We start from the raw sequence: 25,697 nt of genomic DNA, 5'->3' as shown, positions 1-25,697 counted from the left end.
CATTCAGTGCTATATCCTTTTGCTAGCCATCTCCTGAAAGCATTGTAACTCCAGCTTCAGTTTGCTGGGGAAGAAAGATCAAGAAGTATAAAGTATCAAATAAAATAAAGTATAAAAAATGATAATTAAAAAATAATCAATACATAATTTAAAAAGAAAACCAAAAAATGGGGGGGGGCATCCCCTCAAAGGGCAGAGTTGATGGACTGCTGGGTCTTTTTCTGCGGTCAGTTTTCTATGTTTCTAAAATATTTGTAATCATTCCAGTATAGAGTAATGAAAAATTAAAATATTTAATTGGTTCTCATGCTCATTGCAGAGAGTTGTATTAGATGGTCCTTGTGATCCTTTCCAGCTCCACAATTCTATAATTCTGTGAAATTAAAATCAATAATCTTCAGCTCTAAAACCAAAATAAAGCTTCTCCAGAGTCTGGAGATGTTAAGAGTTGACATCTACTGATAATCTACCAATTTGGTGACATGTTTTGGTATATAAACAGTTTATAGTCTATATATGTATTTGTAAATCTTTTTCAAATAATGCATATTCACAATTTGTGCACAAGAATCTTTTTCTTGTTCAAAGGTATATGTTGAATCTTTGATATGGGATCTTATATACCATATGTATTTAAAGTATAGCTGAAACTCAGGTAAGTGAATCAGATCCACAATGATCTGATTCCATTTGTTTAAATTACTTTATAGTAATTACAGAATTACTTTAGCATATCATGAATCACTGATATAAAATATATAAATCTAATATATGAGTCCTACTAAAGCTTACAATTTCATAAAAACAATAGGCAGAGCCAGAAAACAGAACAATGAAAAAGTATCTGATTGAATGAAGATAGAAATTAGCTTAATATGATAACTCATAAAATTCATAAAACACCAACCATTTAATCTTTTTCTAATAACTTCACATTCCAGTCTTTCATTTATCACCCAGAGACAAGTAGAGAGAATGAGAAAAGGTCGCGAATTTATGGAAGATTAACAAATCTAAATGATAGGTTCGTATCCAGCGTATGGGAAACACTGTTCTAACATATCCTAGCTCAGGGATCTCCAACCTTAACAACTTTATGACTTGTGGACTTCAACTCCCAGAATTCCTTAGCCAACATGCATTGAATTCTGGGAATTGAAGTCCACAAGTCATAAAGTTGCCAAGGTTGGAGACCTCTGTGCTGGATCGTAGTCAAGTTGAATTTTAACTTTTGCTATTCAAAGTAGAAAAATGTTTGATGATAAATATGTTGTGAATATTATTTCTAATGTAGGAAGAAATATCCTTCTGGGTTCAGCTTCAAGTGGGGAAAAAGACACTGGAAACATGGAGACTGCTTGGAAAGATAGTTTAATGGTGGACAGGATCACATGGTTTGAGTTCCTGAACAGAAAAAGGGACGAGAGGCAGTGAGTCCCCGGGTTTTATGCCCTCTCTGGCTTTGAACTTCCTGGGGCTCAGAAAGAGTATCCTGATTGGTTGTCAGACTCCAGGGGGTGGGGGTTTTAGCTAGCCTTGCTGGCTGATGTAATCTTCCCAGGTGCCATGTGGTGAATTTCTGTTGCTTGATGGGTCCTATTGTGTTAGTTTCTGTTGCTAGATGGGTCCTATTGTGTTGCAGATGATGGTCCATTGACAAAGATTGAGTTTCTGCCTCTGACCCATTGACAAAGGGTGGGGGCTGCTTCATTTTTAAAACATGCTTCTCCATTTCTCATCCAGGGAAACATAATATTCTGCTTTTTTAATATTTCCCAAAATATTTCATTCCTCTAGGAAAGGGATGGGTGCTAACTTCCTACACTAAGTTACTTGGAACAAGCCTAAATAAAATCCATAATATTACATCCAACTCGTTACACCCACCCACAAACACACACCTTCAGCCATTATTTCCTATGCTATTTGATCTCATGCAAAATTGCTCAGGGAAGGTTGTGGTACATTTGTGAGGATCATACACCTTACGGATCTCATTATTACTCAATCTGATTCTAATTTGCTAAACTTGGATATCAAGCAGTGTGACTACTAAAAACCAGATGAATATTGTCTATCCACAGTTTCCTCTAATAGACCTTTCCTCCCTTACTGCCAGAATGACTGAAAATAACTGATTTAGAAGGCCTGCAACTGAGATACTTGGGCTGGATTAGCAAAGATCAACAAATAACAATAGTTTATGTTGACAGTAAATGACCTGCTATCTGATATATCAAGTTATTGCAATTATGTCTAATGAACTTACTTCCTCAACCTTTTGTTAGCTGTCATTATTATAAAAGGCAGGTCATAAAATCTACAAATGGGAACTCTCACTAGCCTTGTGATGAGCCTCTTTCCCTTGATCTCAGATTGTAAATTCTCTAATAAATGTGTACAGATGGACAGTCTATTTGTTGTTCTGTCAAGTCAGGCCATGTAAAGGGGAAAGAAAGTTAAAAGCAACCAGGAATGGAACTAATGATGTGAGCTTGCTTCTGCCAAGAGGCACTTACTAAAATTATTGTAGCATTTAAAGAGCATAATGAAGCGACATTTCTTTTTAACTTCATTGTTTCATCTGAATTAGGTTTAACAAGGGAAGATCAGGTTCCTAAGAGAACATGACTTACTTAAACTGATGCACTTGTGCAATGTTTCTTTGTGTGGCATGGCAACCAAAAAAACCCTCCCAACTCACTTGTTTGTCAGGTCTCCCCAAAACATGAAGTTATTATCAATGTTTACCCTCATTTTTGCAATAGGGTGCACCTTGTTCCTGAATGTTCCCCATTGTCTTTGATTTTCATGCTTTCAAACAGCCATGAGTTTGAAGTGAGAGGGGAAGATAATTTAATTCCCCTGAAATGAATAAACATTTGAAAAATGATTTGAAAGAAGCTCGTCATCTCTCTATTGTTCATTAAAGCAGCCCACTTTTTTTAAAGTTTTTTTCTTTTCGTGAAAAGATATCTTCCGCTCTTAAGACATGTGCTGGCTTTAATTAATAAATTCCTTGCTTATTACAGAACACATCTCTTGGTTCTAATCTGCATTTTATGTTGTTCGTATCACTGACATCAATGACTGAACCATTCCACTTGGAGTTATAGCCAAACACAACAGAAAGCACCTCTCTTATTTGTCTTTTCTAAGCTAAATGCTTAGAATGCAGCTGCGCGAGCTATCGTGGGTGCACCTAAATGCACCCACATTACACCAATTCTCCACGAGCTGCACTGGCTCCCTATTGGTCTCCAGGCACAATTCAAGGTGTTGGTTATTACCTTTAAAGCCCTACATGGCTCAGGGCCAGGCTATCTTCGAGACCGCCTTCTACCGCATAGCTCCCAGCGACCGGTAAGATCCCACAGGATTGGTCTCCTCCGGGTCCCGTCAGCTAAACAATGCTGGCTGGCGGGCCTGCGGGGGAGGCCTTCTCTATGGCTGCCCCAGCTCTCTGGAACCAGTTACCTCCTGAGGTCCGGACCACCCCCCACCCTATTGGCCTTCCGGAAAGCGGTGAAGACCTGGCTGATCTCGCTGTTCAATCTTGCGAGATCCAGCCATGGATGGTGTGCATGTGTTTTTAATGTTTTTAAAATGCTTTTATAATGTTTTTTTTTAAAAAAAAAACTTATGTTCATTGTTTGTATTATTTTTGTTGTAAGCCACCCAGAGTCTCTTGGGAGTTGGGCGGCATAGAAATATGATTAATTAAATTAAATTAAATTAAATGGTCTCAAATCTTTCCTCTTTTCTTCTGAAGGCCCTTTGATCATTTATGGCTATCCTCTTCCATTTCTTGTTCCATTTCTTAACTGTGGTGCCACATCTTTCATGTATATCCATGCCATAATAAGTAAGGTAGCAACCATAGCTTATCAGGAGTTAATGGATAGATGGGTTGAAGTATTCTAAGCCTAGGATAGCAGCCTTTCCTCTTGTGTAAATGAGATTGGACAGCCATTTGTCTGAAATGATATAAGGTCTCTTGCTTCAGCAGAGGGTTCGACTAGAAGACCTCCAAGGTCCCTTTCAACTCTATTATTCTATTATTATCACTTTGGGGTCCATCAAATTGTTGTGATATTACTATTATAGCTTTTCCTGAAAAAAAAAAACCCTGGATGTGAAATCCATATCAACCGGTTCCCATGTATTTTCTTGTTTTGAGGTTTCCAGTTTCTCATTTTCTGCTACTCATCTTCCCTTTAGATTCTCCCTTCAGATTTTTATTGGCCTTTTTTTCCTGTGTCATTATTAGCAGCTTCAGGGGGGGAGGAAACAACATTAGGAGGCAAAACTCTCTTCTCATCACCGAGTCTTTTCCCATGTAAGATTGAGAGTACCTTGGCAAAGTTTCAATGAGGTCCCACTCATCATTTTCAGGCTCGTGTCTTCGGCTTTGTGCCTGTGCGAGCAAAGCACAATCACAAAGCTGAAGACAGCAGCCTGAAGATGACGAGTGGGACCTCATCGAAACGTTGCCAAGATACTCTCAATCTTACATGGGAAAAGACCCGAATATGCCAAGACTTGCATACCTGTACCCGTGAAAATCTACGAATATATATATATATATATGTGTGTGTGTGTATAGTTAATATTTCGGGTTTCTTCCCGTGTAATTGTGGATATATCCCTAAAAGGGTAGAAGCGACGTTTCGGCAGAATCCCATCTGCCATCATCAGGCTTATGTCAGCAGTCATTTTGCACTAACTGACTGACTAACTGACATATATATATGTTTTCTGACGTTTTCGCGGGTGTTTGTATGTAGGTCCTTGGTTATTCAGGTTTTCTCTCGCGTAAAATTGGAAGTGTCTTGGCGACGTTTCGACGAAGTCTCATTCGTCATCTTCAGGCTGGTGTTTTCGGCTTCGTGCTTCTAGGAGCAATGTGATCGCAGCTGTTTCTTCCTTTTAACTGCCAGTGGGGGTGTGAACTGATTGGGTGGGAGCTTGGCTGTGTTCTGATTGGGTGGAGGTGTGTTCTGATTGGTTGGGGGCTTTCTTTTAGCCAGGTTTTTCCTACGTAGCCAAGATTTTTCTACAGCCATAGCTCAGTGGAGTCACACACACACACACACACATATATATATGCAAGTTTTGGTGTATTCGGGTCTTTTCCCGTGTAAGACCTGAATACACCAAAACTTGCATACCTCTACCCATGAAAATCTACAAAAACATATATATATATATATATATATATCTCCTTTTCTGGAGACCATTTTTTAAAAGGTTCTGTTTAAAATGCTATTTTATTATGTTTTATTCTTGGGAGTTGGGCAGCATAAAAATGCGACAAAATAAATAAATAAATAAATAAATTTTTTATTATAGCCAAGCTACACACTAAAGGCTCAAGAGAAAATAAATGGAGCAGATATATATTAAATATAAACTAAGATGGCCCAAATTCATTTGAGTGGTAAGTTTTATGTCTTGGGAAATTAAAAGTAATTATATAAGAACTAATGTTCAGAGGTGACAAAAACGTAATAGTTCCATCAAAAGACTGCTTCCAAATCCGTAGAGAAAACAGTCCTTATATTTACAAGATATAATCCATTATTTATTGTTACAATAATATAAATAGTAAGTTTACAATAAGCAGAAAACAAGAAATGGATTTTTTTATTTTCAAGTTTTACCACTTTTATTTTCAGGTTTTACCACAGAAAGTGACAAACTTGGAAAATCACATTAGAGAGAATTTTCCAATGTCAGCAACAACTCAAGATGTGAATATTAAATATTCAAATATGGACTGAGGAAACATAGGTTTCCTTTCAGAAATATTAGTAACGCTTTAATACTAATTAATTTAGTAATAATTAGTAATAATAATATTAACATTAGTTCATTATGAAGTGTTACTACCTCTTTATAAAGCCTTAGTAATACCACACTTAGAATACTGCATCCAGTTTTGGTCACCGTATTATAAAAAAAAATGTTGAGTTTCTGGAAAGAATGCAGAAAAGAGCAAAGAGGTTAAAACATATGAAGAATGGTTGCAGGAATTAGATATGTCTAGTTTAGTGAAAAAAGGACTGGGGTGATATGATAGCAACGTTCCAATATTTGAAGGGCTGTCACTAATGTTATGACTGTAACCTTGTTGCTGGTATCCTTAAGATTTATATTGACTGTTTCCTAATATGATTGATTGCTTATTTGTTCCCTATGACCATCATTAAGTGTTGTACCTTATGATTCTTGACGAATGTATCTTTTCTTTTATGTACACTGAGAGCGTATGCACCAAGACAAATTTCTTGTGTGTCCAATCACCCTTGGCCAATAAAAAAATTCTATTCTATTCTATTCTATTCTATTCTATTCTATTCTATTCTATTCTATTCTATTCTATTCTATTCTATTCTATTCTACTCTATTAAGAGGGGCTGTCACAACCTATTTTCCAAAGCACCAGAAGGCAAGGCAAGAAACAATGGATGGAAACTAATCAAGGAGAGAACCAACCTAGAACTAAGGAGAAATTTCCCAACAGTGAGAACAATTAAGCAGTGTAACATCTTGCCTTCAGAAGTTGTGGGCACTCCATCACTGGAGGCTTTTAAGAAGAGATTGGACAGCCATTTGTCTGGAATGGTATAGGATCTCCTGCTTGAGCAGGAGGTTGGAGTAGAAGACCTCCAAGGGTCCTTCCAACACTTTTATTCTGTTAGATCAATATTACTTCAGCTTCTCCTTTCTTGCCTTCAACTCAGAGCTTCTCTTTATGAGATAGTGCCTAGTCTTGTTTTTTCTTCACTCCATTTTTTTCCACTATTAACCTCCAAGCCTCTATGGTTTCTTCTTTCCTTTTGAGGGGTGGGTAAATGGTACCCTCACTCGCTTTTCCTTGCTATGGTCAGTTTGCCTCCAAGGAACAGAGTCGTCCTTTCAGAGAGTCTAGCAGCTGCTGCAGCAGCGAAAAGTCCAATTCAGCAGGCATGTGAGGGAATGAGAAGAATTCCATTGGAAAACATTTGGGGTACTCCACTCCCCCCAGATTCTACAGTAGCCTAGTGTTAGCATCAAAACCTGCTCCCAATAACTGTCTCTGCTTTGAAGCAGAAATGAGAGCAAGAGACTGGCTTTAAAAAGTATGCCCTGTGGAAATTTACACATCAGACTCTAAAAGAAGAGCAATGTGCATTTAGGAAAATGGGTTTTGGTCAATCTATGTTAATAAATAACAAGGGGACATGTGTGCATGGAAAGAAAATATTTGTAAGAGGAAAAAGTCTTGACAATAATGACCTATTAAAGTGGACAGTAAAACAAGCACGTTTTTTCAACCATTTCTGTATCTCAAACAGAAGGAATGGAGTTAGCCTCCTTTAAGCCTTACTTATAAATGAACCATTGAACCAGGGTTCTCACTAGAGCCACAAATGATCAGGTTCCAATTATCCGACTTCGGACACATTATCTTTTTGAAGAAGGCTCTAATGATGGGAAAGATGGAAGGAAAGAAAAGGATGATCAGCAGCAAAATGGATGGATTCACTTACAATGGCAATGAATACATCATCGGAAGGGTGGAAAGATCAGGTTAGAGATAAATCATCATGGAGAATATCCATATGTTGACATCAACTTGGTGGTAAAAACTCAATAATCAAGCCTGGCCTGTATGTTTATATATATGTTTTTCTTTTAGCCAGGTTTTTCCTACGTAACCAAGATTTTTCTCGATTCTGGATCGAGTGGATGTGACTCCACTGAGCTAGGGTGGTAGAAAAATCTTGCTTACGTAGGAAAAACCTGGCTAAAAGAAAAACAGACATAAAACCTACGAAAAGTATATATATATATATATATATATATATATATATATATATATATATATATATATATATATATATATAGCAATTTTTACATTCATGTTGCAAAAAGACTGCATTGAAATATTGTAAAATAAGACTTTTAAAAAATCAGTTCTTGGTTTTCCTTGACTCCAGCATGCCTCATCTGAACTCTTTTTGAACTAAACAAAGTACATCCAAAGTTCTTATGTTTTCTGGAGGCACAGGAACATTCTTACAGGAATGTCCTGACAACTTAAACATTAGGCAGCTTTTATAAGTATTTACAATTAAAAAACCCAATAATCCCAAATATTTGCAGACATTATTATGCATCATCACATAACATTTTAAAAAATGTTCCAGTTAGTTTTTTATAATATCTTTATTAAATTTCAAAAGCAGACAGTATAATACAAGCTAACATAAAAGGAAAAGGAAATAGCAAAACAAATTAAAAGTCACAGATAACAAAAAAAATTATAACAAAGATTCTCTTTAATCTAGAGATAATGATTCAACAACCTCTCTCTAAATTTAAGCAAATAATACCAATATTTAAAATACTAGTAATCAACTTTCTAACATACCATATTCATAAAATATTAACTTTAGTCTAACATATAACAAATTGTCAAATACGAATAGTCTTGTATTTAAAATGCTACAATATTTCTTTAATCCAATCCAATCTAATCCTCAAACCCCAAAGTTAAAAGCAGATTTTTCTTTTGGTTTTGTAAGAAATACAATAGTTGCAAGTTTCAAGAAAAAAAAAATGTTGTGTATTTTCTGTCTTAAAAATAAAATAAACTCTAGAACTGTCAACAGCTAAGCATGTGCAATGACTAACTTTACATAACATATTCTGTGTTACAAATGCATTTGATACCCATCATAACAATAATTAAAGAAATAGGCAAGAGTTGGAAACACGTGATGCATTTTCATTTGGATCCAGACTGTGAGCACAAATTGAATTCACAGATTGAGACAAGGATACACAAACTGTGGTTTGTGCCAAAATTACAAAATGAATGTGTGTAAAATGCTCCCCCTAAATGAAAGTAATGATTTCATTGGGGTTAGAGTTAGATTAAGATTAAGAATGGTTGAGGCATCAGGCTAGAAACCCAGAAGTCTGTGAGTTCTAGTCCCACTTTAAGTATGAAGGTTGGATGGATGGATGACTTTGGGCCAGTTGCTCTGTCTCAGTTCGCAACCTCAGTCTCGGGCAACAAACCAGTCCGTCAATTCCTGTTGCAACCAATGAATCAACATTTGGTTGATCCAAAAAAAGGAGACTCTGAACTTGTAGGAAAACACTAGGAAGAAAAAAAAGTTGGGCAAACAAATAAATAATGGCCTTTTAATAATTTAATTGAATATGTAAAAGGTAGAGACCATATATTATAAAATATAACCAAATCATTGAAAATAACTGGGGGGGGGAACCCTAATAAAATTCAAAACCTTATTTTTAAAAGGGGTTTGTTCACTTTTGCATTATTTCTGAAATTGGGGCTTCATTTTGAAGAAAGGGGGGGATGAATGGGAGACTGTTTCCTTGCCTCGAATCAACTTCTCTTTAAGTCCGCTAAAGATGTTACAGTTAACAAACTACTGACAAGTTCTAAGCTGTTTTGGGTGCTTTCTTTCTTTCTCCCAGCACAGCTTCACTTACTTATTTGCTTAGATTGATTGATTGATTGATTGATTTGTTATTTGTTTGTTTGTTTGTTTGTTTGTTTGTTTGTTTGTTTATTTATTTATTTACTTATTTACTTATTTATTTATTTATTAGACTTATGTGCAGCCCATCGCATCTGAAGGCAATTCTGGGTGGCTTCCAAGCATTAAAAACCAGTAAACATTAAAATGATGACTTAAAAAAAGGATTAAAAGGATAGAGTTCTGCATTGAAGTGTTGCACCTTCCAAACATTTGCTTCTCCTTTCAGGGCAAGCCTAGTGTATTGAATACAAAACAAAAATCACACTCAGGTTTCATTCAAAATTCAAGAGCCATTGAACTGCTTTGCATTCAACATGCTTTAGCGTCAAACCAGTAAGCTTGCTCAGAGACCTTAATCAGAAGGTACTCCCTAGCAATTCTCCATTTATTGTCTCCTGACTGCCCTGGGGGTTGTGACCTGCACTTGGAGAAACACAAGGCCAGAGGTCTTCAAAACAATAGTAGGCAGAAGTCTTCTCCATTGCATCCACCATATCAGTTTCTTAGATGTATCTATTGCATCTTGAGTATGAAAAGCAATCTAACATTGCCAGCCTACTAAGGCTTGAAGAAGGCTAGGAAATAATTGCAATATGAGAATAATGTATCTTTGCTTCTCTTAGAATGGAATGGAGATGACACAATTTGAATTTGTGAGTCAAAAAAAACATCCAAGGAACTTGTAAGTGTGTAATTCACTGTTTTTAAGTAGTATTACAGAGCATCATCTCTGCCATTTCCTTGGCAGATCTTTTGTTCTCAGGAAGCCAGTATGAAAAAAAAGCAATGTGCCAGGAACACATAGCTTCCTGATTCCCCCTACTTGTGAAGAGAAAGCTGAAAGTTTTAAAAAAGGAGAGAGAAAAAATAAGAACACTTAAGCATTGGCAAAGAGCTGGAGACTATTTTTAACATTAATAGGTGCAATATCCCCGACGTACTCATTTCATTTCCGAATAAAAATTGTTTATATAGAAGCACCGATGCTGATAGGAGTCAATGGTAATGTAAGATATTTTGCATACAGAAGGCTCCAAAGTTTTGTCTCTTGACATCTCCCATTAAAAGGGTCCGATAATATACAGATGGGCAGATCCTGGCCTTTTTCCATGATAAGATCCTTCCAAAGACCTTCAACTCTTTACCCTCTCTTTTTTCCCAAATGGCAAAAACATCTGTTAGGTGTATTACAGTCAGCCATACTATGATTATAATTATCAGAATAACCATTTAAACAGGGAAGGAAGGGGAAGGGAAAAGGGGAGGGGAAGGGAAGGGAAAGAGTTGTACATAATATATAAGATTTTGTGAATTGTACAGAGAATGTGTTATTATGTCAGATCCAAGGGAGTACTGTAAGTGTTAAAGGGAGTGAAGGAAATGGCATACATGATGCTGTGCTTGAGTAATGGGTGCATGTAGCTCTTGTACACTAGTGTACTTGTGCTGTTACAGATAGTGAGTCATAGTGAATTAGTTACCTTAAGGATTAAGAGCTGTCTCCTTAAGAGATTGCATTGTGGGAGATGGAGAGAGAGAGAGAGAGAGAGAGAGAGAGATTGTATTATGGGAAATGTAGTCCATGACATGTGACCATATCTGTGTGTCTGATTGGCTACAGAGGCTCTCTGCCTGGGTACAGAAAAAAGACCTGGCCATTTTGAACTACCACAGAAGAGAGAAGCATGCTTTCTGAACAGGGGGACAGAACTACCATCATTTTACACTAGGAAATTGGACAGATTATGAAATAAGGATGAATCTCAACATGACCCACCATGACTCATCACGTTTGTAAGTCTGTTTGAGGATATCCTAATAAATGATCTGTATGAAAACCTGTTTGCTAGAGTTTATCTGCCTGTTCCCAGTGGAGCCAGATGCCTGGGGAACAGAACAGTACTGCTGAAAGAATTCTCCAACAACAATGAAGCTTTCCCCCAAAAAACATTTGCTGACTTCGGAAGGATCAGGGAATTAAAAAGTCAGAACCTCTAGCAAGACCTGCAATAGCTAGTCAATCTAGATTTAGTCAGAGAAAAGACCAAATAGGCAATTATGTTCATGAGACTGTGAGTTTTATAGAATCAGAGACTTTTAAGGTACTTCAGGTCATCTAGTCCAGGGGTCTCCAACCTTGGCCACTTTAAGCCTGGCGGACTTCAACTCCCAGAATTCCCCAGCCAGCAAAGCTGGGGAATTCTGGGAGTTGAAGTCCGCCAGGTTTAAAGTGGCCAAGGTTGGAGACCCCGATCTAGTCTAAGTCAGTTTATGGTTCAGCTTCAGAAACTTACAGCAGTATCAATATCCATCACAGCAGCCACACAAATCATTTTGGAATAATAATTCTGGATTTCAGGAAGGAAAAAAAGTATTCTTCCTTTCTGCAAAACTAAGAGCATTCCACCTGCATTGCTGGCAGATGGTTTACTCAGACCAACCACTAGCTAATTCAAAATACAGGGCTGAACATCTGCTGGTAAACATGCAGCAAACAAAAAATGCAGTTCTGAGCCAAACATCTGCTAAGTGTGGTCCACTTTGCTGCTCATAACCTAAGCAATGTTTTCTGTTAATCATTAACAGAATTATTGATTTTAGATGTGTATCACAGCACTATAATTTTGTCAGGGAGTAGACCACATAAGTTGATCTTTTTCTGGTTGTTTCATTTTGTCTTATTCCAAGAGTCCGTAAATTGATGGCCGGGACAAAAAGTATAATTGACATCATCTGTGGGAAATATTTCATAAAACAACAGGCCCAGATGTAGGATTAAAGCCATGTGGTAGTAAAATACCACACGGAAAAGGGGGGTGGATATCCCAAGTTCCATGGTTTTGTATTTTTGGGGCTGTGTGCATGTGTGTTTGTGAGCGTGTGTGTGTTTTACAAAAACAGATGTGCTTTTCTACCAGTCTGCTTGCTTTTCAATTTTTCTTTTTTAAAAAAAAAACCCGAATAAAGCCCTTTTCCCAGAATTGCACTGGAAGTGATCATAAATTGGTTACAGGCACCTACTTATACCGTACAATCTTAAGTCTCCCAGTCTTTGAAAAGACAATAAATGAAAGATGCGTGGTTCTTTTTTGTTTTTTTTAAAGGTAGTGAAGATTATACAAACAGGCATGCTCAATATTTATATAACACCTTCAGGCATATGACCCTGTCTATTACTTCCTGGGAAGCTTTTCTTCCTTTGGAATGAGAACTAGAATGAGTTTTGCACATGAAGATCCATTTTTTTCAAGCCAAAACTAGTGTTCATCATTCTGAATACTCTGAAGTAGAAAATGATGCACAGACGGATTTGCATTTTGAGATTATCTTCTCCCCCATCAAAACAGTGCCAAGAAACCCCTCTTGCCAACACACAAAACTTCACTAGCTTACGCAAGTGTTTTCAAACAGCAAATCATCCCTTCTATAACCGTAGAAGAGGCACCACCCCTTCCAGTAAATGCTTGGAGTTCTGGACTTTAGTTAGTATTCACGACCTTTGGGCCAAGGATCATGGATGGTTGGTGGTATCAGGAAGAACTTCAAAACTAGCCTCCAATGTCTACTCTACCCTAAAATACTAGCAGAAGGGGAATCCTTTCAACTCAAATCTCTTCAGCCTGCCAGCCTGCAATGAATGGTTCTCAGTAGACATGTAGCACCCAAGTCCTTAGACCCATGTAGCCTAGACACTCAAGTCTTGGGTGTGGCTTCAGAGGCCCTTCCCAAAGTTTCTGCCAGTGATGTGGTTTATGAAACAGACACTGGAAATTGTGAAATTCATAGGGATTACTCATTTAAACTACTGGATTCATTATGTTAGGTTTTAGTGAAACATATGTTTACATTTCACTCAATCAAATTTACTTTTTTATCTTGGGCCTGTGTCCCAGCAGAGCCACCATTCCACTTTATGCAACCAGAATCAGTCATTGTTAAAAATGGATAGAGCCCTTTTAGCTATGAAGAACTTGTGCACAGCAGCCAGAGCTGATCATTTAGATGATGTTGCTTTCTTTAAGCAACATCCATTCTGGATTTGCTTATTTTTAATCAGCATTCCAGGTTACTCCTCAGATCTTTCATCCTTAGCTTTGTATGGAGCTATTCAGGAAGCTATCAGTTTTACTAAAACCTAGCGTTCACTTTCCCTAATCTCATCTCACCGGGAAATGAACCACACCACATTCAGTGTTGAGTCACTCACTAGCCCACAAATTCAGCTCTAAACTTGAGGCCACTGCCAACCACTGGGATGATTCACTTGGCGAAGCAGATTCTCCTCTCCAATTTTATATTGGAGGGCTAAATCAAGAATATGGGCAAAAGTAGAAGAACATTCAGAAACTACCGAAGTATGTGTATTAATGCTTGCTTTCTGAAGACTGCTGCAAAGGAATAAGAAAAGTGTCCTTGATTGTGATGGAATGCAGTCTGAATTCCCAGGAGAGAAGGGAGTACATTCTAGAGGAGTATGAGACAACTCAGTGTGAGAGAACAGGGGTGAAGACAGCTCCTCCCTAGTAGTTCTCAGAGTATATGCTTTCAGGGAGTGGTTTAGTTTGGCAAGATGCTGTGTATAGGTGAGGAACAATAAGGAAATCTGCTTAGAAGAATTACAACATGTCTGTCTTGGATTTTGGAGCATGACATTGATGGAGATATGTAGAAGATATTACCTGGGCAAAAGTGTTTTTTAATTCCAGAATAAGTTAAAGATTTTTGGTAAAATTCCAGAATGAGATAATCTTCAAAAGCAGTTCATGTAGATACCTCCCCCATTTACAGGAGGAGAAGGAGGAGGAGGAGGAAGAGGTGGTTCAGACATGAAAGATTCCCCTATTACACCCAATCTCAATAAAAGTAGATTTAGCCTTCTGCGATTTCCTGATCTGGTATTAGGGGTGGGTTGCTACCGGTTCGCCCCAGATCGAGCGAACTGGTAGCAGCGGTGGCAGGAGGCTCCACCCACCCACCTGGATGTTTCTGCGCAAGCATGCACACACCCATGAGCGAACCAGTAGTGATGAGATTTGAATCCCACTACTGTCTGGTATACCTGATAACTTCATATATGCCTACACTTCTACAGCTAGTCTCTGCTCTTCAATATCATCCTACAGAGATCAGTCACCAGAGATTCCATCTGGCCAATCTAAATTAGACACTGAATCAAATGACTTTCACTTAGAAAAAAAAATATGTTGTGTTCCCCCACCAGTAGCAATAGCATAATTTTCCTCCAGATTAGGCAAAACATTGTAGATTTTTTAAAAAAATATGCCCCATAGGAAACTAAATCAGTACAGGAAGTACTGTACCTGTACATGTACATGTACCTGTTTCAAGCAATCAAGTTACATAAACTAAAACAATTCTATTCGAATCAGGACCAAATCATACAAAGGGTCAGTAGAGATATTCTTGGCCTAAATCCCAAGTATTTAAACAGGCAGCAGAAATTCCCCAGAACAGATACATGGTATAAGCTTCAGTTCACCTGGTCTTTTGACACAGGTATTTGAGATGAACATCAAAAAATATAGCAGCTGTAATCAAACCCATCAAAACAATCAGATGAAACTGAAATAACTCCAACTATTAATACTATAATTCTTACTTTAGGATTAAGACTTGAAGCAATTAAAAATATGACATGTGTAAATACGATTCCGGCTACTGAGTTTCCCAACCTTTAATATCCCAATTCATATGAATCCTTTTAAAACTACATCCCTGTTGATAAATTTGTGACTTTTAACAGCCACATAACCATGATTGATTTTTGTAAATTATGCACTGCCCAGAGATACTCTTCTGTGTGAGATGAACATCTATACAAATATGATAAAACATATAAATATCACATTCCTGCACCTGGCCAAGAAATGTTTGTATAAAAAGCACTTCTCCCTCCATTAGCCCTTCTGCTGATTTTAAGTTAAAATTGCTGCCACAATAGAGATAAGAAGGAATACAAATAAATTATTTTATCTGTCATTAAAAATGACTTGCATTGCTCAAGATTAATAGGCTCCCATAATCTATGACTTCTGGGACCCATAAATTCTAAAGCTCGGAAGAAAGTACAACATAGGACTATCTGTCTGCCTTTGCCTCCTGTAGAGTTTATGTGAACGTGGAGAGGAATGGAACCAAAGAAAGAAAGCATGGTTGACAGAAAGGTTCAACCACTCAAGACCCATTCAGCTGAAACCCAACAATTTCGGTATACCATAGTATGGTACAAAGAAATGTGCACCAGCAGCCTGCGGAGCTGGCAGTGGAGTCGGACAATGAGGAGGCTGGAGAGGAACATGGGCCAGTTCTGGAGTCTGGGGAAGGCCCGGATGAAGGCTGAGATGGGGCCAGGGCCATCTGGGAGTGATGCGCAGACTCCGGAGCCTCCAGAGTCAGACAGCAGAGAGGCAGAGGAACAGAAGGAGCCTGTTCCTAGTGCGCGCATGCACAGAGCTGCCAGAAGGCACGAACAGTTAAAACAAAAGGGACGACTTGGGAGTAAGGCCTGGAGATGATTGGCCCCTCCCATAAGGCTTAAAAGAGGAGCAAAGTCACGTCGGCACTTTGTAGGAAAGCAACATTGTTAATTCTGTTCCCAGTCAGCATCTCTGTTTGATTCTGGAATCCATGTGGCTTTGCCAAGTAGGTCTTTGGCAGAGTGTCAAGGGAGATAAAGGTTGGTGATTATCTCGAAGGACGTTTTGCAACCTAATTGTGACTCAGCTGTGAATGAACGTAATTCACAGCTGTTGCAATAAAAGAAGTTTTTGGGACTACTCGTGTGTTTTAATGACTCAGGAAGCCTAGGTCACAACACATGCTGAGCTACTTACTCTATTGGTGAATAACGACTAGGATGCTAAGCATTTAACAAATAGCTAAGGGATATGTGTCTTTTAAAATGTGTTGGCTATACAGCTAACAAATAAAACCTACACAGTGCAATAGGGCAGAGAGAGACAACTTTTCTGGCAGCATCCCCCTTTGCACAATATGTTACAGGCAGTGTGGCATAAGGGCCACATAGAAAGATTTTGCAAGTGGCTGGAAGAACAAAATTAAATTAATCAGACGTGATTGCAATTGCTTTGGATTACAGGTATCCCTCGACTTACAACAGTTCATTTAGTGACCATTCCAAAGTTACAATGGCACTGAAAAAAAGTGACTTATGACCATTTTTTCACACTTATGACTGCTGTAGCATCCCCGTGGTCACATGATCAGAAATTGGATGCTTGGCAACTGACTCATAATTATGAGGGTTGCAGTGTCCCGGGGTCATGTGATCCCTTTTTGCAGCCTTCTGACGAGCAAAAATCAACAGGGAAGCCACATTCACTTAACAACCGTGTTACTAACTTAACCAATGCAATCCTTCGCTTAGCAACCGTGGCAAAAAAAAGTTGTAAAAGGGGGCAAATCACTTAACAAATGTTTCACTTAGCGACATAAATATTGGGCACTATCGTGGCCGTAACTCGAGGACTATCTATAATGAATTCACTGATAAAATTTAACACAGAGAGACCCAGATGGAACAGTGTGGCCCCTGACTTTTTTCATCTCAACTGACTTCCAGGTTTAAAGGAAATAAAAAGGAAACCTGATTCTCAGGTTAAAAAGAACTTAAAAGTGGGTGAGCAAACATAAAACAAACCCAACCTGTTCATCTTATATATTTCCTATGCATATATATATATCCATTATTAGATATAATTTTCACATGCGGATAAGAGAAGGCAAATCTACCAGCAGGCACTGATGATGGAAAACAGAATCTGGAGAATAAAATATATGCTTATGACATACCATATTTTTCGGAATATAAGATGCACCTTTCTCCCCCCTAAAGGAGGCTGAAAATTAAGGTGCATCTTATATTCCGAATGTAGCTTTTTTGAAGCTTTTTTCCAGCCCTAACGAGGCGCTAATGAGGCACTAGCGTGAAGCAATCTCCATGCTTTGGTCTGACTCTCAGCTGTACTTTAGAAGCTTTTTTTCAGCCCTAACTAGGCGCTAGCCGAGTGAAGCAATCGCCCCGTGCTTTGCGTGCTTTTCTCATTGCTGCTTCCTCTCAGCTGTGCCCTAGAAGCAAACTAACGTGCTGAAGCTGACCAGACTAAGGACGCTTGCCAGATGGATACCTGGTAGGCAGATTTTTTTTTTCCTATTTTCCTCCCCAAAAACTAAGCTGCGTTTTATACTCCAGTGCGTCTTATACTCTGAAAAATATGGTAGGTCCTCCTTCTGAATACCCCCATAGTTAATTACTTCATATTTTCAGTTTCTCTATTCTCTGGTTTCTAATGCTGGAAATATTCATGGTGTCAATACTTATCACTTATCCAAAGTCCCACATCTGTATGTTGTCTGATTAATCATTCTAAGATACAGTATTTGTAGCAATGTGTATTTTTTTAAAAAGAAACTTCACAACTGGTAATTTGTATTGCCCAAGGACAGCATGCCTGCAGCAGTGGAGAGTAAACATTTGCCGTGGTGCAGTACAAATACTTTTGAGTGGCACGTCTTCTAAATTTAGGAAGTGCCACACTAAAGTCAATACCACAATCTACTGTCTGTTTGCTTTTTAAGGGGGCCCCTATATTAAATGTCAGATGGGCAAAATGTGATACAAGGCAGGGTGAACACTTTTGTTAACCATTCCTGCTTTCAGAGGCCTAGGATCCTTCTTACCCACAATAATCGAATGTTGAATTGAAACGTTCAAAAAAGTCTCCATACTCCATGGCATAAAGCAAAGTTGGATATCGTCAAGAAGCAAGCCCTTAATATTTTAAAAAACCAGAATGCAAGCAAGGCCAAAACTATAGAGTCTGTGACCCAGGTCTGTTTCCAAACTCAGAACACTCTGCTTTACTAAAAAGGAGTGATTTACAACGTGGTTTTCTTTTTAAAGGAGAGGAGTGCTTTTCCAGGATTTTTCAGTTTTCTAGCTATTTACCTAGTGGGATCAAAGCAAGTACATGGGGTGAGGGTGGAAATTGAAAAAACAACAGTTTGGGGTACCTTTTTCACTTATTTGTCCATCGTGGCAATAACAGCTCTGGATTATAACAGCCCTGATCTTTCTCTTCCCATTTTGAAGCCTAAAATGAATCTGCTGACCTACAAGCACCAGAGATACCAGCCCACATTTGCAAAGCAGCTATTCTCTCACAGGCGTCTTTTTAATATGGGCCTTTCCTTCATTACTGTTCAAGCTGAGAGTTATTAGTTATTAGCATTTTTATGAGTTCTACTAGACTTCAAAGACCTACCTGTTTAGCCAGCTGCTGAGTAACCAGCTGAATTTTAGGAAAAGACAGCACGTCCTGCTTCATAGTGAGAAATAGGAAGAACGACAAACTGAGCAAGGAAGAGAGAGTTTGCGCTCTCTTAAATTTGTTTGTCTCTTAAATATGTTAAAGTTCAATTATGCATCTATCTCCCAGTATTCTGTTGCTGCTCTTGCTCACCTAACAATGGGTGAGCTCTGTTGCTATGGTAATAAGATGCATCCCTCCCAGCCCTGAGATAGTCAGCAACTACTTATTATATATGTCTTATATTATGAGAGACATGACAGATGGCAGATGATAAATGATAGATAGATGATAGATAGATTATAGATAGGAGGGAGGGAGGGAGAGAGAGAGAGAATATCTATATTTTAAAAAAATTCCACAAGGGAGAGTTGCCAACAGAAATTGACAGAGAAATCCAGGATTTCATCCCATCTCCAACTGGACATGTCCAACCAGAAGAAAAAAACATCAATGTTAATACAAGGCTTGTTCTAAACTGGCCAATTTGCTGCTTCCAATATTTCCAAGGGGAAAAACTGCCTACCCTGTCACTTTCACACAAAACCCCAAAGTCCCCCTTTGATTGCCTACAGGAGTTCTATCCCAGAGGAGACAACAAAATATAACTTGTATTTGGAAATGGTAATGATATTGCTTTGACTTCCTTAATTCTTTTTCTTTTCCCTTTCGGAGACTTAAAGGTTTGTTCATACCAATAATGTTTGCTTTTTTCTCAGACTGAAATTAAAATATGTCCCCTTCTTTGGGGTTGTTCTCTTTTTCTAAAAGGCTCTCCCATTTCATCAAAAGAAAATCGCTGGCCAGAGCTGCTTTTCGCCATCATTCATTGATGACTGATCCCCAGGGAATGGGCTGTATAATGCTTATTATAAGGACTACAGAAAGCAACCTACAGTTGGTGATACGTGATAGAGAGAGATAGAGAGAAAAGCATGAATGTATTAAGCAACAAAATCCACTTTAATATTTGTCAGGAGAATTTTGCTGAACTACCGAAGGAAACTGAGATTTAAAGGTTACAGAAAGTCTACTGTTCATGGAAAACAAATTAACACTAGGCATTTCTGGGCTAAACCACTCTGTTATTTTTATCTTCATCGCTATTCCTTGCACATTTCAACCTGCCTACATGATGGCTCTTCTGGGATTAAGCGGTCATGTTTCAGTATTCACTGACCCTGAACAATTTATCATTTCCACACTTAAATAATAGGGGGTGCTTTTATTTTTCCAAGCACATTCTCCTTCCCCATCACCCCCTTCCCCCGTTTTTTTAGAGCTGAAATTCTGAATTGCACATAAAAGTTAGTCATCGCTGCTTTTGAAGCCAAAGTTAAGGGGGAAAAAATTCTTTTAGGTTCTGTTTTTCAATTATTTCTGGAACGAACCTGTCAGAAACATACGGATAAAGAATCAGCTAAAGTAATATTTATTTTTTTAGCCAGGCAGCTGTGCTAATCTGTTGAGGCAAAAATAACAAATTTCAATCTTTTCTGTGGATGGTCACCATAATTAATTTGCATACATTTCCTCATTAATAACATAGTTATGACTCTCTGTATTCCCTGCTTTTGGTTTCTTTCCCTCTGATCTCACTCGCTACAATATTTGCATGTTGCTGGCTAACTAAGACTAACAGATTATTAGATTCAACTAATAAAACTCAAGCTATTGTCCACTTCTTTGCCTTTACATTATGAGATTTTTCCAATATTTTTGCTCCATTTTAAATTCTCACCCACCTAGAGGTACACAGCCAGCTAGCCAGAACTATTTAGCCTTTGGCCTCACCGATCACATAACAAGAATCTTAAAATGATGTTAAGTGCCTGACCTTGCTCCTTCTGGGTTAAAAAGTCTGGCTGGGTTACCGCTCAAAGACTAATTAATTGCATGTCTACTTGACAGAAGACAAGAAAAATCTGGCATGAGCAATCACTGGTGCTTGTCAAAATAGGATGTAAATAAGATCACATTTTCTCCCTAAAGTCATTTTCTTAGGGCATATTTGGGAGCATTATTAAGTAAACCTCTAAAACATTTGCAACCTCAGCATTATCCTTAGGAGAGGACATTTTCTTCTGTTAGTGACATGAAATTATTCTGCCCCCCATTTGGGGTCTTCTGGATCTATGCTATTCAGGCATGCTGGCTGGGAGGTTACGGGACTTGTAGTCCCAATATATCTGGAGTGTGCCAGGTTGGGAAAGTAGCCGTATTGTTAGTCCTGTGGTGTAATTCAAACAAGAAGTACGACCAGGAGTACTAGCTGTATTTTTATTGTAAGGTTACTTTAACATTAAGCATCTTGCAAGCCGGAAAGTCTTTCTTTATATATATATATTTATTGTACATTTTTCTTTATAATAGATCAGATTTCCAGTTTTGCAACGACATACATTTATAGTCTCTTTTAAATGCATAATGTTGTACGTCATAGTTATAAGCATTATTTTCATAATTGTACCATATGGTTCTATATATTTATCTCTCTCTTTTCCCCTCTCTACTTCCTTCTCCTTCCTTCCTTCTCCTCTCCCCTCTCCTCTCTCCTCTTCTCCACATCCCTCTCCTTCTTTCTCCACTCCTTTTATTTTAATTTATTTTAATTTTATTCTACTTTATTTTATTTTTTATTTTATTTTACTTTACTTTACTTTATTTTATATTTTATTTTATTTTATTATTATTTTATTCATCCAATCAATCAATCAATCAACTTTTATGGTCAGCCATTTCAATGACTCTGAGCATAATATATTCACAAAATATATTACAGTTAAAAATATTGGAAACATTTTAAAACAATAAAAACCAATAAGAGCTCTAAAAAACATCCAAATTAAATATATATAGGAGAAGGATATTTGGCCAATTAGCAATATAACTGGGGCCCTTGACACATTCACACTTACTGTCCAAACACTAAGGAAGGTCCCTTCTGAGACATTTCCCACGGCCTCTTTAGTCTTTTTTTCTTTTGTGGGCTGAGATACCTTTTAACACAACAGTTGTCCAGTCTGAGGCTCTCCCTCCTGTTCCGCAAGGTCATTCCCACAGAGCATTGCATACATTAACTTCACAGGATTTACATAGTTTTTCAAAATAATTTATAGTGAATTTGGAAACAGGGTCCCAGAGTTGCCTATCATTTTTTCTTCTATTTCCAAAAAGCAGTTGTATAAATGAGGAGGAAAGATGAGGGGGTTTTTTGTGGAGCATGAGAAACTATTCATACAATTAAAACCCCATGACCCAGTTTGGTGGTATGGTTAAGGTGCTGGCCTAGTTCTGCCTTAGACATGAAAGCCAGCTGGGTGACTTTGGGTCTCTCTCTCTCTCTCTCTCTCTCTCCCTCCCTCCCTCCCTCCCTCTCTCTCTCTCTCTCTCTCTCTCTCCCCCGCCCCACAACTCACCTGACAGGTTTTTTGTTATGGGGAAAATATCAGGAAGAAAGGGTATTGTGTATGTTCTCTGACTTGGGCTATTTATAATAGAGGTGGGATTTTAAAAAATGAAGTCAAAATTACAAATGTCACCTTCTCCTAGTTTATCTTTAATGGTAAGAGATGACTTAAAGAAAATATTAAGCAAGTATTTAATGGAACCTACCTCTTAATGTTAACCAATAATATCTAACTGTATTGAGTAGCAATATCTAAAATATGCCTTGTGGAAAGAATATTTCTTTCAGTAGATGAATGTTATTTTGACTCATTACTAGGCCAACCTACTGCCAGACTGATATTAGATGTTACTCAGTGGTGGTATTCAGCCAGTTCTATCCGGTTTGCATGAAGCAGTAGCGGTGGCAGGAGACTCCGCCCACCTACCCGGATGTAATCACATCCCGTTTTTGATGCTTTGCACATGCGTGGAAGGTTCTGCGCACGCTCACATTTGCGAACCGGTAGCGAAGGTAAGTGAATATTACCCTTGATGTTACTTAAGTGATCTTTTGAAAAAGGAAAGAAAAGAGAAAGAGAAACACACATATACTGTACCAAGTAAGGGATTTCTGCCTCATATATACAGTCATATTTTATTGATGTGAGGAGGAGGTGCCTCCAATCATGTGCAGAAGAAAAACTATTCATTCAAAATCTCATTGCAGTCTATGTGTGTGGTTGGGTGTGTTCAGAGACACACTGAAATTAAACACCCTTATAAAGATAGTTTGCAGCCAATAATAAAATAAAGATAAAATGAAACAGATTCCAAATCAAGTGTTTCATCCAACATCCCAGGCACTGTACATTCCACTTGCCCAGCTCATTTAAAAAAATAACTTTTGCTGTTTTTGGTTTTGTTTTTAACTTTGGGCAGAGCAAATATTCTTTTACCCAGAAGTACCGACCACCAATCATCTTGCCCTCTTCTTTCTTGTTGTGGGGCTTTTCCTCCTGGCCACATGAATGTGCTTATCTCTGGTCCACAAGGAGACATACAAACAGTAATGGGTTTCAATTTAGTTTGCTACCGGTTTGCTCGCACGTGTGACACTTCTGCGCATGCGCAGAAGCGTCCGGGCAGGTGGGCAGAGCCTCCCACTACTGCCGCTACCAGTTTGCCCAATCCGGGAGGAACTGATAGCAACCCACCACTACATACAAGTATATCTTTGCTGCCCTACCTTCACTGCTCAGACCTCTTCTGACCTAGGGAGCAAGGACGTCTTCACAGATTTCATACGAGATACTTTGAAGAAGTGGCTGTTGTGTTCCCTTGCTGCCACCTGCCATTACCTGCAGGAAAAACAACCATGAACCAAAGGGAAGAGGCACATTCTGATGGCTGGCCAAAACCTGCTCCCAAGTTAGTGAACAGGGTAGTTCTGCTGAGGTAAAGCACCTGCTTTGCCAGGCAAAACCACCCTCACTCAACCCTGAAATACTGGCTCAGCTTTATCAAGCAGAGCCACATACCCATAAATGGGGGAGATGTAGCAGCCTGGTCTTGTTAGCATAATGTTATTTCTACTTCTGAAAGAAAGTATGTGTGTACATGTATAGGTATATGCATATATAATATGTATGTATGCATGCATATTTACTGATTTTGCTTGTGATTCATAAATCCTTTCACATATTAATGTGAAAATGAGACAGCATTTCTACCTTGAGTACTGGATACCACAGGCTATTTGCAACCTTAGCAACTGGAAGGATGAGCCATTGATAGGGCCAAAGTACCCTATTAAAAAAAGTACTGATGCATTAGGAAAATTCAGCTGAGTTGCCATAGTAATGAAAACTGTCAAGAAAAGTTGTGACAAATAGTAGAACCCTGACTAATAAGGTCACAAGAAGGGATTTATTTAATTAGACTTCTCAGACTTTTTTTCCCCTTTTAGTTGCAACTAGACAATACAACAGTTTGGTCTAGTGGTTAAGGTACCAAATTAGAAACCAGGAGATGGTAAATTCTAGTTCTGTGTTGGGGATAAAAAACCCGACTCTGTGACTTTGGGCTAGTTACTCATCTCAGCTCATCTCATAGGGCTGTTGTTGGGAAAATAAAAGAGGGAATCAGTATTAGATTCGTTTGCCACTTTGTGTTATTTGTAAAAAAAATAATACAGACAGGAAATAAACAAACAACCTATTTTAGCACTAGCAGCACTTTTGATTTTACAATTTAACTGCAGGTGAAGGAAGTGGTTTGGAAGATACTTTCCAACAACAGTCATCTATTTGTAACTCACTGCAGAAATATGATGGTTACAAATTGAGTTTCCACTTCTGTATCAGGGTAGTAATTTTCATGCAGCACAGAAAATAAAAGAGAGGACTAGAGTGAAAATGAGGAAAGGTATTTGGTATTCATTTTGGTGGACCAGAGCCCACTTGACTAGTAAGGGAAGCAATTCTGTTTTATTTTACTCATTTGTTATCATCTGCCTGATGAGGTGGCAGCCTGGGTCTGTAACAAGAGCTACTGCAAGAGTTCTGTTTCAAACATGAGCCACACAAAGCTTGCAGTCACACCCACTTGGGACAGGTTTTTGACTGTCTTGTATTTTGGTTTGGCTCACACAACACATAAGCTACCAAGCCCAGAACAATGGGTGTGCCTTGTTGACATCTTGTCTGCGTGTAATGAATTTGATTGATCTTCTGTTTTCATAAGCTTTTGATCCACCGTCACAGCAACTTTTAGCAAGAAATAGCTGATGGAAAAATAAATTTAGATTGCAGCTCAGTTGCCAAATCACTTTCAGTTCCATTTTATATTCCATCTCTACTGATTAAAGTAAAAAAAAAGTTTAATTTCATTCCCTACAATTCTAAATCCATATTACCTAAATCCATATTACCATCACCAGGTCTTGAATTTGGTAAATGTGCAGGCATGGGGATCACTCCCTAACTGTTTACATCCAGAGTATGCCATCAGAGGAGCAGAATTCAATTCATATCCTAAGATTGCTCAGATTTGATTTGACCATTTGCCAGTGGAACTTTATATTTATTGGTCTACCTTAGTTACTCTTCTCAACTCTACCACAACAGAGCTTAGGCTGCTGGCTTAATACAATCATGGTATAGATCCTGAAGAATGAAAGGACAGGGAGAGGTGAAGAGGAAATCTCATCCTCTTTGAGATCATGGAGGGCTCATTCTAATACTTTCATAAAATACTGCAGATTAAGCAACTCATTCCCTACTTCCAAACAGTTCCTCTTCCTTTTTATACTTGGTTGCTCAGCTAGCAATTCATCAATCCTCCCCCATTTTAAACAACATTTAATAAGATAGCCTGAGACTCTAGGAAAAGTGCA

General features: G+C 38.2%; 2 long non-coding RNA genes across 2 annotated transcripts in view; both read right to left on the bottom strand.

The window, feature by feature from the left end:
* The window catches only part of LOC117674155 (uncharacterized), a 44,485-nt gene extending 25,427 nt beyond the window's left edge, over positions 1-19,058 (bottom strand). Inside the window, exon 1 of the long non-coding RNA XR_015733736.1 lies at positions 18,869-19,058. This is a non-coding gene — a long non-coding RNA (uncharacterized LOC117674155). The remainder of the gene's footprint in view (positions 1-18,868) is intronic.
* LOC117674154 (uncharacterized) lies at positions 25-9,137 on the bottom strand. Its single transcript, XR_004593715.3, has 3 exons — positions 8,990-9,137; positions 7,536-7,695; positions 25-64 (listed from the first exon to the last, which is right to left on the bottom strand). It is a non-coding gene; the product is annotated as an uncharacterized LOC117674154 (long non-coding RNA).
* Positions 19,059-25,697: the final 6,639 nt, after the last annotated feature.

Source organism: Pantherophis guttatus, chromosome 1 (genome assembly GCF_059756535.1).
Source record: "Pantherophis guttatus breed Tessera chromosome 1, ASM5975653v1, whole genome shotgun sequence".
Classification (NCBI taxonomy): domain Eukaryota; kingdom Metazoa; phylum Chordata; class Lepidosauria; order Squamata; family Colubridae; genus Pantherophis; species Pantherophis guttatus.
The sequence above is the reverse complement of the archived record's forward strand: the minus strand, read 5'-3'. Positions and strand labels throughout refer to the sequence as shown.